The sequence below is a fragment of the Polyodon spathula genome, chromosome 8, assembly GCF_017654505.1.
Source record: "Polyodon spathula isolate WHYD16114869_AA chromosome 8, ASM1765450v1, whole genome shotgun sequence".
Lineage (NCBI taxonomy): Eukaryota > Metazoa > Chordata > Actinopteri > Acipenseriformes > Polyodontidae > Polyodon > Polyodon spathula.
Window position 1 is genome coordinate 48,024,229 of NC_054541.1, and position 22,930 is coordinate 48,047,158.

Sequence of the window (22,930 nt, forward strand, 5' to 3'; positions counted from 1 at the left end):
AATCTAGAAATATCCAGAATATTTTTTTTTCTTTTTCCTGGTGTTTAATTTGAATAGTCTTTCCTGGTAACCAGATACTCTGAAGATTGAAAATGATTACAGTGGTTTTATATCATAATCAGCGGACAAAGAAAAATATTTTTCTCAGTGTAGTTGATGTATACTCTAGGTGTGAAAGTGAGCATTTAGTGTCATAAACAAACAAGACTAGGATTCTTCCCAGGCATTCGTATATGTGTCAGCCTGAAGATGATGATATACGTAGTGATCCAATTGACCTCCACTACAAAAACTTGTGACATCATTCTGGCAAACAGACTTATGCAATAAAACACAAGAGGACGAGATAACACTGTGAGGCTCAAAGCAGGTGAAACCACAACAGAGCTGGCCTGATCCCAATACATCACACTCGGGAGCAAATAAACAATTCATCTTGCAATTTAACTGGCACATACATTACTCCAATTGGTTGCTTTCTGATATATGATTTATAATCTATAGTAATTCAACACTTTCCTCCATCCATTATCTGTAACTGCTTAACCCTATAGTGTTGCGGTGAGCCAGAGCCTAACCCAGCAGACACAGGACACAAGGCAAGACTACCACAGGGCAGCTAAGGGGCAATTTAGAGAGCCCTAGCCAGCATGTATTTGGACTGTGGGAGGAAACCAGAGTATCCAGAGAAAACACACACCAACACAGGGAAAACATGCAAACTCCACACAGACAGACCCCTGAGGCCAGAATTGAACCCAGGACCCTGGAGCTGTGAGATCGCAGTGCTAATCACCACTCCACCTGTTGGGATGATATAGGATTATTTGGAAATTGTTCAAAACATATCAGTATAGAAAAGCTTTATGTCCTCTGCTGATGGGCAGAAAATGACAGCTCAGATGCATGATTACCTGATACCATTTTTTGAAAGAAGTTTTTATAAAAGAAAAACCCCTTCTATATGGAAACACAAGGTTTCATTCAATCACGTCACACCCTCTTTGCCATGCACATACATTCTTTATATGAGGTGTATATGGAAACATGTGTTTTAGCAAACATCTATTTTCATTTTTAAACATGTTATCTGGTAGTACACTAGGTTCAAGAAATGTCTGTCTGTAAGATATGCTTTTAAATATGCTTCCTGTTATTTTACCTGGAGGGTGAAATTGTCCCCTCCCCTTCACTGAGATCTTTTCTTTCAGTAACTAATCAGCTGTTCTTAAAAAGGAGCCACTCAGAAACACACATTTTGGATGTGATGTGACTACACCACATCTGCTCTACAGGGTTCTATTGCGATTACTTTAAATGCTACCAGATTATGCATTGCACTCACATCAGTATCCTTTGTCCATTGCTATCCCTATGATATTGATCCAAAGTCCTAGCCTAGCCCGGTATTTATATATCCAGTTGACAAAATATACATCTTTACAGAAATAAACCACAGGTTTTCAGCAAATGTTATGCTAATACGCACAGTTCTGAAAGAAGCACAGGTAGTTAAAAACATGTATCTTCATGAAACAATGTTTTACTTTCAGGGCTAGTCTATTGCCCTTCCCGGGGTATATCACTTCAGCAATGCTCTTGGGATCAATGCACGGCAACCATTTGAGTCATTAGTGGAATCAGCTGGCGGTTACTGACAGAAAACGTAAGTGCTGAAAAGGAATGTTACTTTCCATAATCTGACCCGTAACACATTTTTAAGTATAACCCCTCTGAATTTGATCACATTATTGATATGGCCTAAAATACATGCTGGCTGAACCTGTCAAAGTGTGTGTAATCTGGCAAAGTATCAACAAAACAAAATCAGGACAATCCAGTTCTATCAAATTTCAAATTTTCCATTACTGTTTTTAGGAAATACTGGTTCACTTAATTAAAAATGGACGTTAAATGTGTGAACCTTATCTTATGCCTTAGTGCAGTATCTGCCCAAAAATAAATGAAAATAAATGAGTTTCTAAAGATCTGCTTTCAGAACGTATAGGTTTGAAGACATGGAAACGCAATGGAACTTTGTGATCAAAACTTTCAGCAATTTCTTAATTATTTTGTTACATGGAAATCTCATGCTCCGCCTATGCTCGTGCTTTTGTGAGTTTAAAAAGGCTGTAAAACATGTCCTATATTGATAGTTATCTATAATTAGTATCTAGGACACTGCCACAAAGCCCACCACGTGTCGTGATCTGCATAAGATGCCATTGCATAAGCACTGACAAAGGATATTTGTTTCAACCAAAACTAAAGTTTGTATTGTTTTTATTTTTTGCCAAACCCAAACATTATTGAATTAATTCTGCAAAGTCTTAGCTTCTGTATAGATGTCAAGTATTGCTCTTAGCAAACAGAAGTGATGGATCTGGTTTTGTGACTGGGGCAGGGAAAGGAGCGGGGGAGTGTTTCAGTTGGAATTGTTTTTAGCCATCATGCTTCTGCTGTTCCTCTGTCGAAGGAAAGTAAGGAGGGAGGACCCACAGTGACATCACAAGGAAATCATTTTTTAAAAGATAAGCAGTCCATATTGAAATCACTGAGAAAGGGGAAGAGATTTTTCATTGACGCTGCAAGAAGTACATAATCAAGCTACAGTATGGGTTTTTGTCTTAAGTGCCTGTTGCTGGCACTGTCAGTCGGATTAAATTGCCAAGTGTTTTCAGAGGGAAAATGCAAAGGACAATGCATTAAAGCAGCAAGCTGTACGTCTACTAGCAGTGACGGCGAGTATGGGAGTAAACTAGCTGAATTAAAACAACACACTCCAATTATTACAGTAAGTGTGTTTCTCTTATATAGAGTAAACACCCTTTTAACATCACTTCAAAGGGATTGACTATACTTGGTGATAGTAAGTGGACTTGACTTTAACAGGGGTTACTCAATAACCTGTGTTGATTCTCAGATACAGCTATTGCATTTATTACGTATTGTGCTCATTAATGCATTTTCTTTTCAATATACAGTGTATTACAAAACTCTGTAATACAAAAACGAAAGCTGTAAACATACACATTGCAGTGTTCTGTACTGTCTGTTATATTGTGCTATATTGCACATGTCAGTACTGTACAGCAACCTACTTGTATGTAACCCTTCTATACTTACCCTATTATTTCCCAAAGCAAGTGCAAATGAGTTTTCCTGTATGTGAGTGACAGTAACCACAGCTGGCGTGGTAACAGCAAAGTTATATTATTAGTCGCTTGAGTTATTAAGTGGAGGGTGAAATTAACAAAAGTGATATTAATATGCCTATTTTTACATCTAATTTTATTTTAATATGTTTTTTTCCAGGTTGGACCATCACACAATTCAAGTATCCTTCTCTGTGTAGGAAAGTTTCAAATAATTAAGGTAAGCAAATATTGCAAATAGATAAATACCACAAGCTCTTTTCAATGGTTTTGAAAAACTGTTTGTTTCCACAGTTCAACCTCTAGGAAAGCCCATTGAATAATTTCTGTAGTAAAACACTGTAAGACCACAAATGAACTGCACAGTGGCTGAATGTAACCAGCACTCTCCAAAGCATGTGCAATCTTAAAAACCTGTAATCAATCAGATCTTCATCTGTAATGGGATGTGAAGTGCACTTTTATCCTTGTAACTGCAGTTTAACATTAATAGGCAAGGATAAACTGCAACTAAATTCCCAAATGTATCATTTACACTTATATTACTTAAATTCTTCCTATGTTTACCATTCATGTATAAACAAGTAAAAGCTTTTTCTGTTCAATATTGCAGCAGAAAAAGAACATGTATCGTTGTGTTCTGAAGAAGGTTTTTGAATTTTATACAGCAGTTCTTAAAATATATTCAAACCCAGATGCAATAGAAATCATTGACAGGATGAACAAGAGCCTTAAATGCGTAAGTCTACAATTCATGATGTTTGTGTTACTTTGTAAGTATATATTAGCCCAATTAAAAGACTTTTGAAGATTTTGTTCAAGCACCAATTTGGCTTTTATTTTGCTATCGTATAAATAAAAAATAATTCAATACAGATCTAATACTGCCACTTTTTACATTTTTAACCAAAGCAGGAGTTATTTTTATTTTTAAAAGACTAAAATACAATCAAATTCACACACCAGAGATAATGTTATAGGTAAAGGTAAGAGGTAAGAACATACATTTTAAATTCTTGCTAGTAGAAATAATGGACAAAGATGTCGGAGTGTCTCCATTTTTTTTTTTGGTTGATATTTGATTTCCCAGGAAAGTTTTATTATCAGTGCTGTAAAAAATGCTCTATTTAAATGTTGCGGGGTTCGGCAGCCAGGGCTTGGTCTCTTCCTATTTTCACCTGCCTATCATCCTAGACTCCCTATTTTAACCCAGTCACAGCTCTGCTCTCTCTCTTGCATTAGTTTTTTCCTCCTCCTCCTCCTCAGTTTTTCATATGTCGCGTGTCTCTGTGTCAGTCCCCTCTGGGGGGATAGCGAGTCTCACTTCCCTGACCTGGAGTTCCAGTAACTTCACAGGTTCTTCGTGTGGTCAGAGGGGCCCACCAGCCACAGTATTACAGTTTGTGCGCTTTATCTTGCCTCAAGAAAAAGGCTCTGTCTTACTTCCTCCTTTATCCTCCCGGGACGTGGTCCTCATACTCTTAGTGCTCGAGTCTCATAACTATCAATTATTTCTGCGTTTCAGATTCTCTTTTCCTCCTTACATCAAGGCTTAGTATGAGCCGTTCCGTCCTGTGAGGGTCGAACCCAGTCAGTAACTGGGACCCAGTCACAAGGCTCCGCCTATAACGACTCTCTGAGAAGTCGGAGGACTCTGTGTTTTCAGGGGCCTGGAGGCCAATAGGGCTACTCTCGACTCCATAGAGAAGGCTCTCACGTTTGGAGTCTGGGCCTGTCTTTTTCATTCTCCCCTGTTCTAGAGGCTGAGCCTCGAGTCCTAAGTTGCCAAAACACTCTCTTCCTCTCGCAGCCCTGGCTCCCACCCCGTGAAACATGCATGTCTGTCTTCTGGGATTCAAACAACTAATGCTTTTGTTTGGTTTTTTTTGGCAGACAAATTGTGAAAGGTTACTGAAAAAGTACAGAAAGCTTCCACAAAGATACAAGGTAATTGGAAGTCTGTTACTAAATCCAACCTATGTTTATCTATGAAATAATGACTGATGTCATGGAGCAGCCTATCCATGTGACTGTTCTTGCTGGTGTGGTACCTGTGTGACATGCATCCACTATTTTGCCTCTGCTTGCCTGTGAATTCTGGTTCACTGTTGTGCAATTTTATTGCTTCCACAGCTTTATAGTGCATGTTGCATTATTTGCATCTGTAGTTCAGGGTGATGCCCAATCCGATTTGATACACAGGTTCTAATAAAGTAGCCTGCCTGTGTATTTTATAAACCTGTTTGTGACGTAATACAATAAAACTTTCAATGAAAGAGCATCTGGAGGCAAACAACACCTCAATAAAAAGGTAACAACTTGTTTAGAAATAACTGAAAATACCAATAGAAAAATCATAAATCAAAAACTCATAACAAAAAAGTCTATAACTAACATGTCGAGGGTAAACCGGTTTGTAACATGTATTACCTTTTTATTTAAAAGTGTTCTTTTGTCTCTTCCTTGTGGGTAAGGCCTAGTAACGCTGAAGGCTGGACATATGTTCTTTATTCAATACAATATTTTTTTTTTATTTCTTCAGACTGCCGAGAACTGTACGGATGAAATATTAGCTTGTGATGCAGCAATACTACAGGTTAAAAAACTTGATGATGCAATGAAACAGGTAATTGGGATTGCTATCACTGTTGCCCTTTTTGTAATTTCTTTATTTCAGGAACATTTGTAGATTTTGTTGTGTAAGGTTGAATCTACTTGATAACAGTGACTGCAAGAATAGAATTCCGAGATTAAGCATGATAGTAAACAGTACTGATGAAAGTACTCTGTTGGTGAAGTGTTTTTTTTTTTTTTTTTTTTTACTTTATTTTTTATGGTGTAGGTCAACAACACTGAGATCCAAGAAAGGGCCATATCTGAACTTGATCGTCTTTCAGGATGTCTTGCTCGACCCAAAAAAAGAGGTTAATTAAAAATAATAGTTTGAGATCTACTGACCTTTATGAATCACACTGTTTTTATTTATTTTGTATTCTTTGGAACTGGAAATGAACAGAAGTCATTTTATTTATTATAACATGGTTATAAAATCACATTGCACTGTTGTGGAAGAAAACATAAAATGCAGAGGAATGACACCAGGAGGTATGGTCCTAAATAACAGACCACTCCCAGAGCTGTATCCAACATCGATAAGGGTTACTGCAATAACGGCTTGCATTTAATTGTCCATCATTTGTCTTGAGATAACTTTAAACACAGAATAAATGATATATTTTTATAGGAATTGCTCTTGACAGATACAGTGGTTTGCGAAAGTATTGACCCCCCTTGGCATTTTTCCTATATTGTTGCCTTACAACCTGGAATTAAAATTGATTTTTATTTGGATTTCATGTAATGGACATACACAAAATAGTCCAAATTGATGAAGTGAAATGAAAAAAATAACCTCTTTCAAAAAATTCTAAAAAATAAATAACGGAAAAGTGGTGCGTGCATATGTATTCACCCCCTTTGCTAATAAGCCTCTAAATAAGATCTGATGCAACCATTTACCTTCAGAAGTCACGTAATTAGTTAAATAAAGTCCACCTGTGTGCAATCTAAGTGCCACATGATCTCAGTATACATACACCTGTTCTGAAAGGCCCCAGAGTCTGCAACACCACTAAGCAAGGGGCACCACCAAGCAAGCAGCACCATGAAGACCAAGGAGCTCTCCAAACAGGTCAGGGACTAAGTTGTGGAGAAGTACAGATCAGGGTTGGGTTATAAAAAAATATCAGAAACTTTGAATATCCCACGGAGCACCATTAAAGCCATTATTAAAAAAATGGAAAGAATATGGCACCACAACAAACCTGGCAAGAGAGGGACGCCCACCAAAACTCACGGACCAGGCAAGGAGGGCATTAATCAGAGAGGCAACAAAGAGACCAAAGATAACGCTGAAGGAGCTGCAAAGCTCCACAGCGGAGATTGGAGTATCTGTCCATAGGACCACTTTAAGCCGTACACTCCACAGAGCTGGGCTTTACGGAAGAGTGGCCAGAAAAAAGCCATTGCTTAAAGAAAAAAACAAGCAAACATGTTTGGTGTTCGCCAAAAGGCATGTGGGAGACTCCCCAAACATATGGAAGAAGGTACTCTGGTCAGATGAGACTAAAATTGAGCTTTTTGGCCATCAAGGAAAACACTATGTCTGGTGCAAACCCAACACCTCTCATCACCCTGAGAACACCATCCCCACAGTGAAGCATGGTGGTGGCAGCATCATGCTTTGGGGGTGTTTTTCATCGGCAGGGACTGGGAAACTGGTCAGAATTGAAGGAATGATGGATGGTGCTAAATACAGGGAAATTCTTGCGGGAAACCTGTTTCAGTCTTCCAGAGATTTGAGACTGGGACAGAGGTTCACCTTCCAGCAGGACAATGACCCTAAGCATACTGCTAAAGCAACACTTGAGTGGTTTAAGGGGAAACATGTAAATGTCTTGGAATAGCCTAGTCAAAGCCCAGACCTCAATCCAATTGAGAATCTGTGGTATGTCTTAAAGATTGCTGTACACCAGCGTAACTCATCCAACTTGAAGGAGCTGGAGCAGTTTTGCCTTGAAGAATGGGCAAAAATCCCAGTGGCTAGATGTGCCAAGCTTATAGATACATATCCCAAAAGACTTGCAGCTGTAACTGCTGCAAAAGGTGGCTCTACAAAGTATTGACTTATGCACGCTCAAGTATTCTGTTTTTTTGTCTTAGTTCTTGTTTGTTTCACAATAAAAAATATTTTGCATCTTCAGAGTGGTAGGCATGTTGTGTAAATCAAATTATACAAACCCCCCAAAAAATCAATTTTAAAATTCCAGGTTGTAAGGCAACAAAATAGGAAAAATTCCAAGGGGGGGGTCAATACTTTTGCAAGCCACTGTAGTTAAAAAATGTTCCACAACAGCAGCACAAAGTGATTTTAAAAACCTCTTAACCCTTGCAGCGTCTCATAAAATGTCCCTATTAAGTCCTTCTTCTTCAGATTTTAAATGTTTGATCATTTCAGTTCTCAGAATCAGCTGTGAAAAGGTCATTTTCAGAAGAGTCAACTGTTTTAGAGAGGGTTTGAAAAGTATTCTCATTTTCAAAAGCACAATTTAGGCTAAGAGGATTTTTAAAAACCATTCCTTAAAGGTTTGTAAATAGGGGCCAATGTGTTGTTAATGAATGTACCGAGTTCCTGATCTTTCCAATCACTCTTCTATAATTATATAATTTGTTAAGATATTTTGGTCAGTATTATGTGTCTGTGTCGAGTTACTGCCTCCTGAACACAGCAACCAAGGACCTCATTTAAGGTTAAATCATTTAAATGCCATAAACTAGAACAAGGCATCCAGTGTACTTTCCAGGAAAGGATTGTTCTCAGTTCACAAATATGAATCTGTTGGTTTGCATATAACATGTAAAATTATGTTGTTAAGCATTTTGTACAATATCCTACCTTACGAGATCTAAAAGTGTATCCCTTAGTGAAATTTATGTAAAGTTGTTTTGTGGAGATGCCCCTGGAGTCACAGATGTTCCTGGAGCCTATATCAGATTTTTTTTTTTTTTTTTTTTTTAAAGTCCTTTTTAGAGGATTAAAAAGTTGTGTTTTATTTTTAGAGATGCACAAATATGGGTCATATGTACAGTAGTGTTTGCATGTTCATTTTTGTTCTTGAAATAATGGGCCCTATTCACAAAACATTACGGACTGTTTTAAAATGTTAATGGCTGTTTTTAAAAGCCGATTTGGATTAATTAATTAAGTTGCAGGTTATGAAGTCTTGGTAAACTCTTTTAGAGAGGGTTAGAAAAGTAATCTAATTTTACAAAGCACAGTTTAGCCTAAGAGGATTTTTAAAAACCATTCCTTATAAAAACATTCCTTAATGTTTTGTAAATTGGGTTCAATGTGTTGTTAATGAATCATTTAAATGCCATAAACTAGCATAAGGCATCCAGTGTACTTTCCAGGAAAGGGTTGTTTTCAGGTCACAAATATGAATGCATTTACACAACAAATTAATGTATACCATTTGTACTTCTCTGAGGAATTTGGGAATTAAGCTTGGATTTGTAGAACTGTGTCTTTTAAGCTTGTATTTATAATTATACTAATAAGACATATTTAACTTTAAGAGCTATATTGAGTTCTTTTTATGTAAACAATGAAATACAATGATTTCCTCCTGATTTGTTTTGTAACTGTGGAATTTGTAACATTTAAGTAAACGTTCTGTTGAAATCCTTACTCCTAGGTGGTTTCGGTATAGATAAAACTATAGGTAAACTAAGTCTTGCGGAGTATTCACTATTAGTATAATATTTTAATTCAATATTTCTCAGCTTAAAGGCTGTTTGCTATTGTTTTCGTTTAAGAACAACCAGGTATGAGGTATAGAGCTCATTACTAATGTCTGGAGCTTTGCCAGTGCTGGCATAAACCATGTGCAGCTAAAATTCCCCTGTAACTTGAATAAGCAGTCTTTACAGCCATTGAAACTAAAGAACACAATACTGTAGATCACTGCACATTGCAACCCAAGGAATTGCTGAACATTCTTTATTGATATACCCCTCTAACTGAAATGAGTTCAAGGGTGCTGGAACTAGGGGTGCGACAGCACACCCTTGGCTTTGCATGGCTTTGCATAAAGGGATCAGTTTTGTTCAATGGCTTTCAGCACCCCCACTTTAAAAATAGTTCCATTGCCACTGAATGAGAGACTTGGCATCACCAGGTAAACCACCCACTACAGTGATTGTCCAGAACTGATTAATTATTCAGATGTTACTAATGGCTTGCAAGTGTCACGACTGCAGTATATCAGGTCTTTGCTACGTTTAAGTTTTCACGCCCTACTGCATATCCACGGTCGGACACTGTTACTTGTACATTTGTTTTTTCTTCTCTATTAATAAGATGGTTGTATTTCTTTTTTTTCAATCTTTAAATACCCATGTTAAAGTTTGGTGAATATAGTTGTAGTCATTTGTTTGGAAGACATTGATATGCTTCTTTACCTTTGTTGTCTAAACTTTTCAAAGCTGGATTTATACGTTTTGTATTGATAATGATGTATAGCCGTGATGACAAAACCTGGAAATCCCCACTGAACTGTGTTCTAAAGGAATCTTACAAGGCAGAGCTCATACAGATGACTAATGCATGGGGGGGGGGGGGGGGGGGGGGGGGGGGGGGGGGGGGGGGGGGGATGAGGGGGTGCAAGTCCCACCCCCTCTTCGTAGTGGGGGGGGGGGGCCAGTACATGTATTTCGTCCCCCCCACCACACACACACTTTTACGACCCCTTAACAATATTTTTAAATGGCTTTATCATTGAGAATGGTTAACTTGTTTTGTTAGGACTGGAACGCACAAGATTCTCCACCCCTCCTTATTTTACACAAAGCCTGTGAACCTGACACGCTTCACTGCTTGCACATGTGTCACTGATGATGTTGATGCGTACAATAATGTTTTTTATTTTAGAAATGGAAATTCAGTATTGTTTAGGAAGGGTTAGGGTTAGGGTTATGTTTTTTTATTTATTTATTTTTATTCCTAAAATATAAAATACGTTATTTTATTTCTAAAATATAATATTTCTAATCTTACACACAAATGATTTTGGGAAACTTAAAGAATCTTCTGTTATTTAACAAAAACACTTTGACATAAATATGTTTAATTAAGGGGACAGGTGGAAAAACGCGAACTATAAACAAAATTGAGATAGAAAAATGTTTTGATGAAATGTAGCTTATGGTTTTGCGAAGGTAATCGCTGAGACTAGCGTAATTTCGACTCGACACAACTTGTTTCCAACTTGTATTCTACAACACTATGAAACCTATGCATAGATAGTGGTGATAGACTGTTTTAATAAAGAACTGTGTAAAGCAGAAGACAGAGTAGATGTGTTTATTTTAATACAGGGTCGGCTATACCTGCTGCTCTGGATGCAAGTAATGAATTAGTTAATAGCAAAAGAAATTTAAGCATTATTTTGCTAAGTCCCAAACAGCCTACGGCCATACAAGCATTGTACCGATTCTTAGCAATAAAAGTTTTTTCAAGCCAACCGGTTTCACACATTATCCCTGGCTACACTGCGAGGAGTCAGTTAAGGTAGTACAGTACTGTACTTTTTCTGTGCAAAGTCATGAGAAATTAAACTAATATATACTGTGGTTGTCGTTTAACATTAGGTGCATTAAGAACATTTCTTATTGCTGTCGTTTCAATACTCGACATCTGTGTTTATAAGAATTTGCCATGACGTCACGCCTTATTTTCCTAAATTGCCACAGGTTTCGTCCGTCCTCCCCCACCACCCCTGTCCCTGTCCCCGTCCCCACGACCTTACAGTAGAGCTTGGAGCCCATGATGCCATGCCTTCTACAGTATACAAGTTTCAGCAGAGCTGATGTCATCATACCAGCTTTTCCAGAATGTAACAACACACCATCTGCATTTATTTCAACTATAATATACCTTAGTGCAGTTTCTCATAGTATTAATCTAAGCTATCTTTTTTTTATAGCTATCATCTCTTATACAAATTGATTATGTATGGCAGCGAAGTCTGTTTTCTGATAAAAGTAAAACTATGTAAACAAAGGATTATATTTTAGTGTAATAGGGTTGTGGGACACTGTAAGGCAGGGGTAGCCAAAATAGGTCATTTCAGTCCTGGGGCATGTTGCACAAAAGTGGTTTAAAGACTTATTCTGATAACTTCCTGGTTTAACTGTGAAAGTCAGGCTTAGTCTATTGCACAAAACAAGATAATAATTTAGGTTTAAATCCATGGTAATTTATCACGATTAAACTAGCCTGCTTTAGGCAGGTTAACAAAGATTAATCCTGACACTTAAAACGGAAAAAAAATAAAAAATAAATGGCGTCACCTTTTCTACAGAGTGGTAGATGTTGGTGCTATAATTACAAGAAGGGCTTCTCGTCGGGAGAGGGTGTTCCATGATCGCCAGGACCCGATTAATAATCCTGATTCCACCCTGTACGGGTGAAACCTCTTCTGTAGGGATGGTATCCTTTATCTGGCGGATCTCCTAAAACCCTGTCTTGAGCAACCAACCCAACGGAGCAGAGCCCTTACTCATATACAGGTACTCTGCATAACGCTAAGATTCATGGCCTGTGGAACATTTTTTGTACACAGTTGGCAATGCCGAAAAGTTCCTTGAAGTTTATACAACAATACTTGTCAATTGTCATCCAACAGGTACATTAAACTCCAACTCAATATAATCAAATTGCACTTCATCTATCCTTCAGAATTGAAACCACTAGAGCGTTGAGGTATACCTCAGGAACCAGTCTGAAATTGTTAGCAACTGTCTAAAGCAGGGGTGTAAATTAATGAAATAAATGAATAAAAGGTTGTAGCTGCGCGATATCTGAAAATATGTCCTTGAACCAGCTGGAAGATGTGAAGAGTGTGAAAATGACTTGTCATACCTACATGTGGCTGTAACTACTTCAATTGGTTTTCAATGCAAGATTACTCTGAAAACTCCCAGTCATATCACTTCTAGTAAATATTGAGTTTACGGTAAAACATATGTCTCAGTCATATTTTGACCAGACCACAGGCTCAGGCAGTGCTTCATGCAGCAGCAGATAGAAAGACAGGAAGCTAATTAATATATACTAATACCACAATACCTCAGCTAGCAAGAATTGATAGAAACTGCACACTGTACAGTGACACTTTCTCAGCAATCATCATTTAAATGTTTATTAGTAAAACATTGCAGCTTGGGCAATGAAACTAAAAATAAATAGTTCTAACCAAGAAAAAGTATTTATTCAAACTTGCTCACAATAACCGCTAAAGAAAGGCTGCGCTGGCACTTTATAACACAGACATCTTATTCAGCATTCGTTTTATAACTAAATAAATATTAGGCCTAGTACGTGGTTATCTTTCCTAATGTATTTACTTTTTTGCTGCAAGAGGAGCTGCGGCTTCCTCCGGGAGACGAAACGCTTCAGCCCCGCTCCAGCAGCCAAACCTGGGGTGAGCCCATTCCCTCTTCCCCTGTCCCGACCCTTGTCTGTCACTTTCAACTGAACTCCCGACCATTGTTTAGCCAGGCTATTTATAGTTTTAAAACTGCTATTTAAAATTAGTGGGAATGTTACACTTTTATATTTTTGTAAAAAACATAGTGTTGATTACATGGTGCTTTATGCATGGTTAATTCATGGATAGTTACATTTTTGCTTCACTATAGTGGATTATAGAGAGGGAGTTATTTTATTTTGTATTTTAGTCAGATGTGTGTTGTGTCCCGAGGCGCCCCCACCTTCTCCCCTGTTAATGACGTTCTTCAGTTATAGTGCTCATATTGTGTCCCCACCGAGATCTGCGTTTGTGGTGAGGGAGGACTGTACTGCAGACTCCACTACTGCTCGCACCGTTGCAGTGTTGGCAGGGCTATTAGTGTTGAATCTTTCAAGGTATTGATTACATATGAAGGTGCGCTCGTAAGGGAAGAATTACTATACAAACACGAAAACAAACAAAATAAAAAATATATATTTCATGTGCAGGGCCTCAACTTTGCCATCCTTAAATTAAACATTCAGTATGGAGGCATTTTTTCATAAAACCTATAAAGGTAATTATGTGCTGATGTGCTGAGCTATAACCATTTAAATGCATAAATAATATGATAATATTATTTTGCCAGATTTGTTGCTTTCTTTCGTGCAACTCGTATGAACAAGAACAGCATCTTGAATGTAACTTCCCAGAATAAATGCTCTAAGTTATACTTTAAATTGTTGTAATGTGTTACCTTTATATTTCTTGAAGAAAGCATTAACAGCGGGATAGTGCAAACATTTACTTTAAAATGGAAGTTGAAGTTGGATGGTTTTCTTCACGTTTATTGGGTTGTAACGACACACACACACTTTTTGTAAACTGCCAATACCTACTATATCCCAACAGACTAATACAAAAATAAAATGGTCTAAATAAAATAAGTGACAGGTTTTTTTCATTCACCAAAAAAAAGGGCTTTAAATTGTTGTTTTGCTCCTTTTAAATTGTTGTTTTATACTGCATTTCTCTAATCAAGGCCTATTACATCCTTTGTGCAATCTGTTTCTATAAATAGAATGGTACAGACTGAATTTATCCTTGCAACTCTTTAAGAGTTTGCAGAAGCAACAGCTATAAATACAAACTGTGTCAACCCTGTCAAAAATAATATCAAGATAAGGAATAAAAGGAGGTGTGAGGAAGATATTCATGTAAACCTCAAATAACACACAGGTAAACCAATAGATTAATGATTATATTTGCAAGATGACTTGTAATGCAGAAAATACTAATAATCACTGGGAACAAATGTTGTTGTCTGACTTTTTCAGTAACCATGCCTCATCAGTCAATTTGCAGACTGGAGGCATGCCTTCAGTCTTTATCACTGGCTAGTCCTAGTCTGCTCGATCATCTCATTATACAGTGACTGGCATCAGTTTATAATCATATATTTAGGAACCTGTATTGCAGTTGCCTATCCCTGTGCAACAATGCAATATTACTGGGTATGTGACATCCACTGCCCCCAGGCATGAAAATCTGTCTTGCAAGAACTGCCAGCCTATCGTTGTTATTCATTTTTTTGTTGTCCCTGTTTTCATCAGCTAAAAGTATTGTTTTTCACAATGCTGTAAAAACAGAATGCCATGCATATAGGGTTGGTTTGTTTGCTAAGCTAGAGACAATGGCACAAAAATCGTATCATTGTTTGATGACACACTGGCCTGACAAAATGACTCATTTCAAGAGCTGAAGACCCTTTGGTCACGCCTACAGCATCTCACCAAAACACCAGTGGAACATTTCTAAACTGGTAACTCAGTATGAACTGCTGGGTTACAGCTGAACCATGTCAGCACACACATTTTCAGACCACATATTACTGTGTTGTTTGCAAGCTTCAGGCTGTTTAATTGCCTTAAATGGAATAAGAATAGATCAGCATACTAACCGGTAAGTAAACCTGCTTGTGAAAGGCAAGGTATGTGTTAACAGCTTTGCTAAATTGTTTGCACCTGTAAGTTAATTCTTAAAAACATGAAAATACTAGGAAAAATGCATAATTCTGACACAAAACACTGAAAATTGATGCATTTTTAAAGTATAACTTGCATGCCACTATGGCATGCACAAGATTTTGAACTTGCTTAAATGAGAATGTGGATATTCATGCATGTAATTATAAACTACAGTAAAGATACAAGAGCCCCAGAATGCATACAGCTTTGTCCTTTTATAATATCTACTAGACAATTCACTGACCTTAAATCTTGATGATACGCCTGTTTAGCTCTACTTTGTGGTTCTCTTGTGACTCGCTCCCACAAAGTAAGAAGACAGTCTTTTACAACAAGAGCAGCAGGCCTGCAAGCAAGAGGGCATCCAGTTAGAGAGTATTAGAGAAGAAACATAATAAGGTAAGGCTAAAAAATATTGAAATGTATTTGTAGCTGTACTGTAAAGTTGAAGCCAGTCCTATTGCTGTACCAGCAAGATGGCCAGTTATGTTCTTGTCATACAACCCACAGGAATGTAATCTTTACTCAATAGGTTTCCTTATCAGCTTCTCTCTGTTGTGCAGAGACACTGAACAGCATCACGTGCCATCTTTAAAATAAGCTTAACCCTACTGTACAGTATATTGCTTTAATACTACTTTTTTTTTGTGACATTAACCCATAGCTTTAAAACACTCATAATATAAACCATTAATAAACTAGAAAGAATACACCATTTATATCCTTAACACTTTTTACATCTGTAAAAGTTTTCTTTTTTGTAGCAACTGGCAGTCCAGGCTCCCTCCTTTTCATCACACATTACACCCTCATCATTATTGTAAAAAAGGGCCATGTCTGGAGTACATAACATTAACCCACAGCTGTAGCTTCCTCCGCCCACACAATGGAGCCACAAGACAGTTTCATTTCATTTCAGTTAGTTTTTTCACCTAATTCTTTCTTTTTTGATTATCATCATGCAGCGCTGTAATTCTTAAGCAGACCTCTTTTCTCTGTCATGATCGACAAACTGAAAACGTTCCCCTGTGTGATGGGAAATACATACTGATGATTCAGGTGAAACACTCTGGGGTGATAGACCGCACTTATTAACCAACATGCTGAGCGCATACTCTCCAAGTAAGCATATACGTAAGGGAAATGCATTAAAACACAACATCAGAATTTTCCAAAAAAAGTTTTTCAGAAAATTTGGTTCTGGGACGGGCAAAGCCATCAGCAGTTTTAAAAAACAGACAAACGATGGCATTTGAACCATACAGTATATGGCTTTTTGTGCAAAAATGTTGCATAAGTGTTTCAACATATAACATGTTTAATGAGCACTAAAATAACGAAGCTTTGTGTAGTCATGTCAATGTGACTCTTTAAGCTAAGAAAGATAAATAATTGTACTTCAACATTTTTCACTGTCTGCGATTCATGCTCTTTTCACCTACTGTACCTCATCTTACTCCAGAGATAAAGAGATCACTAAAATTCAAACGGTAAGCAGACATTTAATAAATTGAGGAAAGGGACTGAAACAATATAGGAAGAGCAGATTTTCACTGTAACTGGTTGATTAGAATATGCAAGGAGCATTGTTTTAGTAACAAATAAGACTGGTATCTCGCATTTACCAGTAGCATATCAAAGGAATGTATAAGTGCATGTGGAAGACAACATTTCAGCTCTTTGAGTCCTAGTTCAAATGAGTTCTGCACTGTGGTTTAAGATGGTAAGAGGTAGGTAGCACACCCATGGCCAGTATTAATGCCCTTACACACCAGACACGACACGATGCGCGACACGAGAAAATCAATAAAACCTCTGCTTTTCAATAGCGCTCTTCACACCAAAGGCGACACGACAAGCGATGTTACTGCGACACAAATTCCAACATGAGCGATGAAAAAAAATAGAAACTTGATTCCATTTTTGCGAATTCGTTGCGCAACAAATATACAACTGTGCAATTAGAGAAGAGCTTCATGGCATGTGGTTTGAAATCAAACACTGTTTCACTTCGTGACGGGGTGCCCACCTGTAGGAGGTTAGTGGGCTGAGTCAGATGGTGGTGATGATGGGACTGGCAAAAAGTACACAGGAGGCTTGATTAGTTTTCCCCGCAGCAGGGATTTTATTTGTCTGGCCGTATATGGCCACCGACCAGTATTTCAATCAAAAAAAAAAATAGAACAAAAGTAATGAAATAAAAATAGTCAAAATAAATTCCCCCACCAATATCAATGATAAAGGAGGAGGAGAAAATAAAAAGGTACAACTAACAAAGTCCCGGACACAATAAAAGATTAAAAAAAAAAAAATAGATATACGTTCCACTGGCGCTCCCGCGCTGACCTCTAGGGGGCTCCCGGTCCTGGGTAGGATTTTAGTGACGAGGTCCCAGTCGTTCTTCCGGCTACCATTCCGAAACACCGTCTCCTGTCTCTGCAATACAACACACTTTTATACACAATAACCAGTTTAGCAACACGTCTCCTTTCGCTGTTCCCCAGGACTGAGCAATCGTGCTCAGATCGTACCGTCCTTTAAATACTGTTCGACCCCGCCCTTAGCCTCGGCCCATTTCGCCGCTGTACCCAATCGGCGTACATAGTAACTCTGACTGGGGTACGTGACGCGTCCCGTTTTATGCAACGCCACCAGCGATCGGGAGGATCGACCACAGCTCCGACCCATTGCACCCCCGTCACATATTCCCCCCCTCAGAGTGGAGCCGTAGGCCCACTCGGCCTCTCCTACCTCCCCAATTGACCTCCCTTCTCTTGAAAAGAAATCAGCATTTTGGTGTTTCTTAGCCGCACGATGTCTGATAGTATATTGGAAGGGTTGCAGCGCCAGACTCCACCGAGTAATCCGGGCGCTCGTGTCCCTCGTCGTGCTTAACCACTTAAGAGGGGCGTGGTCTGTGACGAGAGTGAATGGTCGCCCCAGGAGATAATATTTAAGGGAATTCATAGCTCATTTGATGGCGAGACACTCTTTTTCTATTACTGAATAGTTTCTTTCTCGAGGAGCCATTTTTTTACTAAGATATAGGACGAAGTGTTCGACTCCATTGATCTCCTGAGACAGAACAGCCCCCAGACCAATGTCTGAGGCATCGGTCTGGAGGATGAACTCAGGTGACACTAGGGCTGGAGCTTGGGAGAGAGAATGCTTTTGATACGATCAAATAACTGGTTTTGTCCATTGTACTGAATTTGGGGAGCCCTTTTTCGTAAGGTCAGTGAGGGGTCCGGCAATGGTGGAAAACTCGGGGATGAATCGGCGATAATAGTCCGCCAGTCCCAACAATGACCTTACTTGGGCTTTGGTGCGAGGAATCGGAGTCTCCACCTAGGCCTGGACCTTGGAAGCGACTGGTTTCACTCGTCCGTTACCCATAATGAACCCTAAGTATTGAGTCTCTTGCTGCCCAAATGTGCATTTCCCCAACTTGACTGTTAGCCCCGCCTCCCTCAGAGATTGAAGAACGGCCGCTAATTGATCCAAGTGCTCTTTCCAGGTAGAGCTTAAAATAACTACATCATCAATATATGCCGCTGCATACCGATGATGTGGGGCTAATATCGTGTCCATCAGTCTCTGAAAGGTAGCTGGGGCTCCATGCAACCCAAAGGGCATGGTTCGAAACTGAAATAACCCATCTGGGGTGGAGAATGCCGTTTTCTCCCGCGAGCTGTGGGTTAGGGGAATCTGCCAATATCCTTTTGTCAGGTTCAGAGTTGACAGATACCTCGCGTCCCCCAGCCGGTCAAGGAGTTCGTCCACTCGGGGCATGGGGTATGCATCAAATTTGGAGACCGCGTTTACCTTGCGGAAGTCAACACAGAAGCGAGTAGTACTGTCCTTCTTGGGTACCATTACTACAGGACTGCACCACTTGCTCTGTGAAGGTTCTATGACTCCCAATTCGAGCATACTCTCTACTTCCCGGCGCAAGACCTCTCGTTGACTCACTGGGACACGATAGGGACGCTGCCGAACTACTACACCCGGCAGGGTGATAACAGCATGTTGGATGACGTCGGTTTGGCCAGGCACCTCCGAAAAAACATTCCCAAACACCGCCACTAACTGTTCCAGCTCTTGTTTTTGGCGGGGAAGTAGCTGGTCCCCCACCTTAATCGAAGCTGTGGATTCTGGAGCCCCTATTTCTGGTCCATAATCCTCTCTTACGCTATCTTGCATAATAAATACAGCCTCTCGCTCTTGCCAGGGTTTTAACAAATTAATATGATAAATTTGTAGGGGCTTTCGGTGGTCCAGTTGCTGAATTTCATAATTCACTGGCCCTACCGCCCGAACCACTTCATAAGGGCCTTGCCACTTTGCATACAGCTTTGATTCAGTGGAGGGAAGGAGTAACAGTACCCGGTCACCCAGCCGAAAAGTTCGAAGACTTGCTCATTTATTATAATGCCGCATCTGCTCTTGCTGGGCGTTTCGTAGATTCTCCTGGGCTAATCCCCCGATTAGTTCCAAACGGTCCCGCAGGAGAAGGACATATTTAGCCATATTTTTATTATCGAATTCTCGCTCCTCCCAGCCCTCTCGTATCAGGTCGAGAATACCCCGTGGCTGCCTCCCGTACAATAGCTCAAACGGGGAGAACCCCGTAGAGCTCTGGGGCACTTCTCTCACTGCAAACATGAGAAAGGGGAGGAGCTTTGCCCAATGTTTCTGTTCTTGATCTACGAAACGCCTCAGCATCTGTTTTAGGGTCTGATTAAATCGTTCCACTAATCCGTCCATCTGTGGATGGTAAACTGACGTGCGGATGGAGCTGATTTTGAGCATTTTGTAGACCTCTTGCAGGGTGTCCGCCATAAAGTTAGTCCCTTGGTCCGTTAAGATCTCTTTGGGAATCCCTACTCTAGCCATAATGTGAACCAATTCTCGGGCGATGTTTACGGCATTAGTAGAGCGCAGCGGCACCACCTCGGGATATCGTGTTGCGTAGTCCACCACTACCAATATGTGCGTATATCCTGAGTCGGCTGGCAGCAACGGTCCTATAATGTCCATCGCAATGCACTCAAAGGGGGTACCAACCAGTGCCAGAGGAACCAGTGGAGCCAGGCGCACTGTAGCCGGCGCTACTAGCTGGCATTCGGGACACCCCGCTACATATTTCGCCACATCACCGCACAGTCCCAGCCAGTAAAATCGGGCCAGTATTTTTTCCAAAGTCTTTTCTCGACCCAGGTGGCTGGAAAAAGGGATATCGTGTGCTAATCGCAATATCTCAGCGCGAAAAAGTTTTGGAACGAGTAACTGGGTTACAGGCTGCCCTGTGCCCGAGGCTCGGGATACTCTATATAGTAGTCACATGGACACGATAAAATGGGGAAAAACAAGTGGCCCTGCGCCTTCAACTTCCTTCCCCTCGATCGACCGGACCCGTTCCCGGGTGTGTACCAGAGTAAGATCATTATTCTGCTCCCACTCAAGGTCCACATCCCGGTCCCAGGTCGAAGGTATTTCGAGCGGTGGTAGTGTAGCATCTGCCCTTGGGGCCTCAGTGGCCAGTTCCCTTGGATCACACTGAACTCCCACCCCCTTCTTTCGTTTGGTCGGTAACGCTCTCCCAACAATCCCCATCCTTGTCTTGCTGCTGCCCACTCAAGCTTCTCAGCCCTCCGCTCTCGTTTTGTTTTCCGGGACCGAAACTTGGTGGTAAACAGATCCGCTTTCAACAGGAAGATTTCGCCAATCTCTCTTCCCGTTGCTGTTTCCCTCTCTTCAGTTGAGGATGGGGTCGGTACTGGGTGTAATTCATGGTAAAAAGGCCAGTCCCGACCCAATACTATGGGGTATGGAACCCACCTTGCGACAGCCACAGTTACACGGCATGTCCGACCCTTCACGGTCAATCTAACTTTAGTGGTAGTGTAGGTCTTGGTGTCCCCTTGGATACATGAGATTGCCACAGTTCCTTGAGGCCGCCAAGCCACACCTTCCAAGAGAGCTCCAGATACAATGGTGTGGTTACACCCCAAGTCCACTAAAGCGTGGGTACTCACAGTGTCTATCTGAATAGGGACAAGACAAGGTTCCTCCCGACCCCTTCCCCGGTACTTACCCTCTGCCGGTGTAAGGTATCGAGAGGCCACGTCGCACTCCATGGCGGCAGGACACACCCGGGCCAAGTGGCCTGGTTCGTGGCATCAAAAGCAGACCGGGGTGGTGGACGTTGCAGGAGATGGCTGCTTGTTTCTGGGTCCACCATAAGAGGGGCTTCCCGGTTTTGCTGTGGCCCAGCTGGGGGCTAACTTCGCCCTCCACTTTGGAGGCAAAGCGCCTAGAGGGTCGGTGGAAGCCGGGGGCCTCACTGCTGTCGTGCGCGGTGTCATCTGGGCTCGGGTCCAGGTGGGCGGAGACGGGTTTCGGGGTTCCCGTCATTCCGCAGCGTCTTCATATGCCTCGGCCAGTTCAATGGCCTGCTCCAGGGATTCAGAAGCACGACGTGCCACCCAGTCCCGAGTCCCCGGTCCCAGTACTGCTGCAGGGTTCTTGTTTCTGGGCGGAGCCATCAAGTGAGGTGATCCCACAGCTGTTGGGTCACTTGCCGTGGCCGGGCCCCAGAAGGACGCACATATGCCCGGAACTTCCGTTCAGGCGGCGAAGAATGGCTGTCTTTACTTTTTGGTAGTCCCTGGCCTCCTCATTACCCATGGCCTGGTAAGCAGCCTGGGCTTCCCCAGTGAGGCAGGGACCCAGGTGTAGCACCCACTGATCAGCTGGCCAGGATGACGCTTCGGCGACCCGCTCAAACATGGTCAGGAATGCCTCCGGGTCGTCCTCCGACGTCATCTTTTGTAGCCTGATCTTGGGCGTGGCAACTCCTGCCTCCGTCGGGGCTGATGCTTTGATGGCTTGTTGGACCTGGGCCAGGACCACGGTTTGTACAGACTGGCAGAGGGTAACCATCCGGTCCGCCATCGCCTGCATACATGCCACTCGTTCGGCTTCCCTCTGGGCGTCTCGTTCCTCACGTCGACGCTCCACTCCATCCCGGTGTCTCTCCAGATCCTCTAGGAGGAACTTGAGTCCTTGCCAGTCCAGACTCATCCCATTTCTGACACCACTTGTAGGAGGTTAGTGGGCTGAGTCAAATGGTGGTGATGATGGGACTGGCAAAAAGTACACAGGAGGCTTGATTAGTTTTCCCCGCAGCAGGGATTTTATTTGTCTGGCCGTATATGGCCACCGACCAGTATTTCAATCAAAAAAAAAAATAGAACAAAAGTAATGAAATAAAAATAGTCAAAATAAATTCCCCCACCAATATCAACAATGATAAAGGAGGAGGAGAAAATAAAAAGGTACAACTAACAAAGTCCCGGACACAATAAAAGATTTAAAAAAAAAAATAGACATACGTTCCACTGGCGCTCCCGCGCTGACCTCTAGTGGGCTCCCGGTCCTGGGTAGGATTTTAGTGACGAGGTCCCAGTCGTTCTTCCGGGTACCATTCCGAAACACCGTCTCCTGTCTCTGCAATACAACACACTTTTATACACAATAACCATTTTAGCAACACGTCTCCTTTTGCTGTTCCCCAGGACTGAGCAATCAAGCTCAGGTCGTACCGTCCTTTAAATACTGTCCGACCCCGCCCTTAGCCTCGGCCCGGTCGCCGCTGTACCCAATCGGCGCA

General features: G+C 41.1%; 1 long non-coding RNA gene across 1 annotated transcript; it reads left to right on the forward strand.

Annotated features, from left to right (window-relative positions):
• Positions 1–2,405: 2,405 nt before the first annotated feature.
• Positions 2,406–6,490, forward strand: LOC121320086. Its single transcript, XR_005950787.1, has 6 exons — positions 2,406–2,794; positions 3,316–3,375; positions 3,769–3,894; positions 5,049–5,102; positions 5,698–5,781; positions 5,998–6,490. It is a non-coding gene; the product is annotated as an uncharacterized LOC121320086 (long non-coding RNA).
• Positions 6,491–22,930: the final 16,440 nt, after the last annotated feature.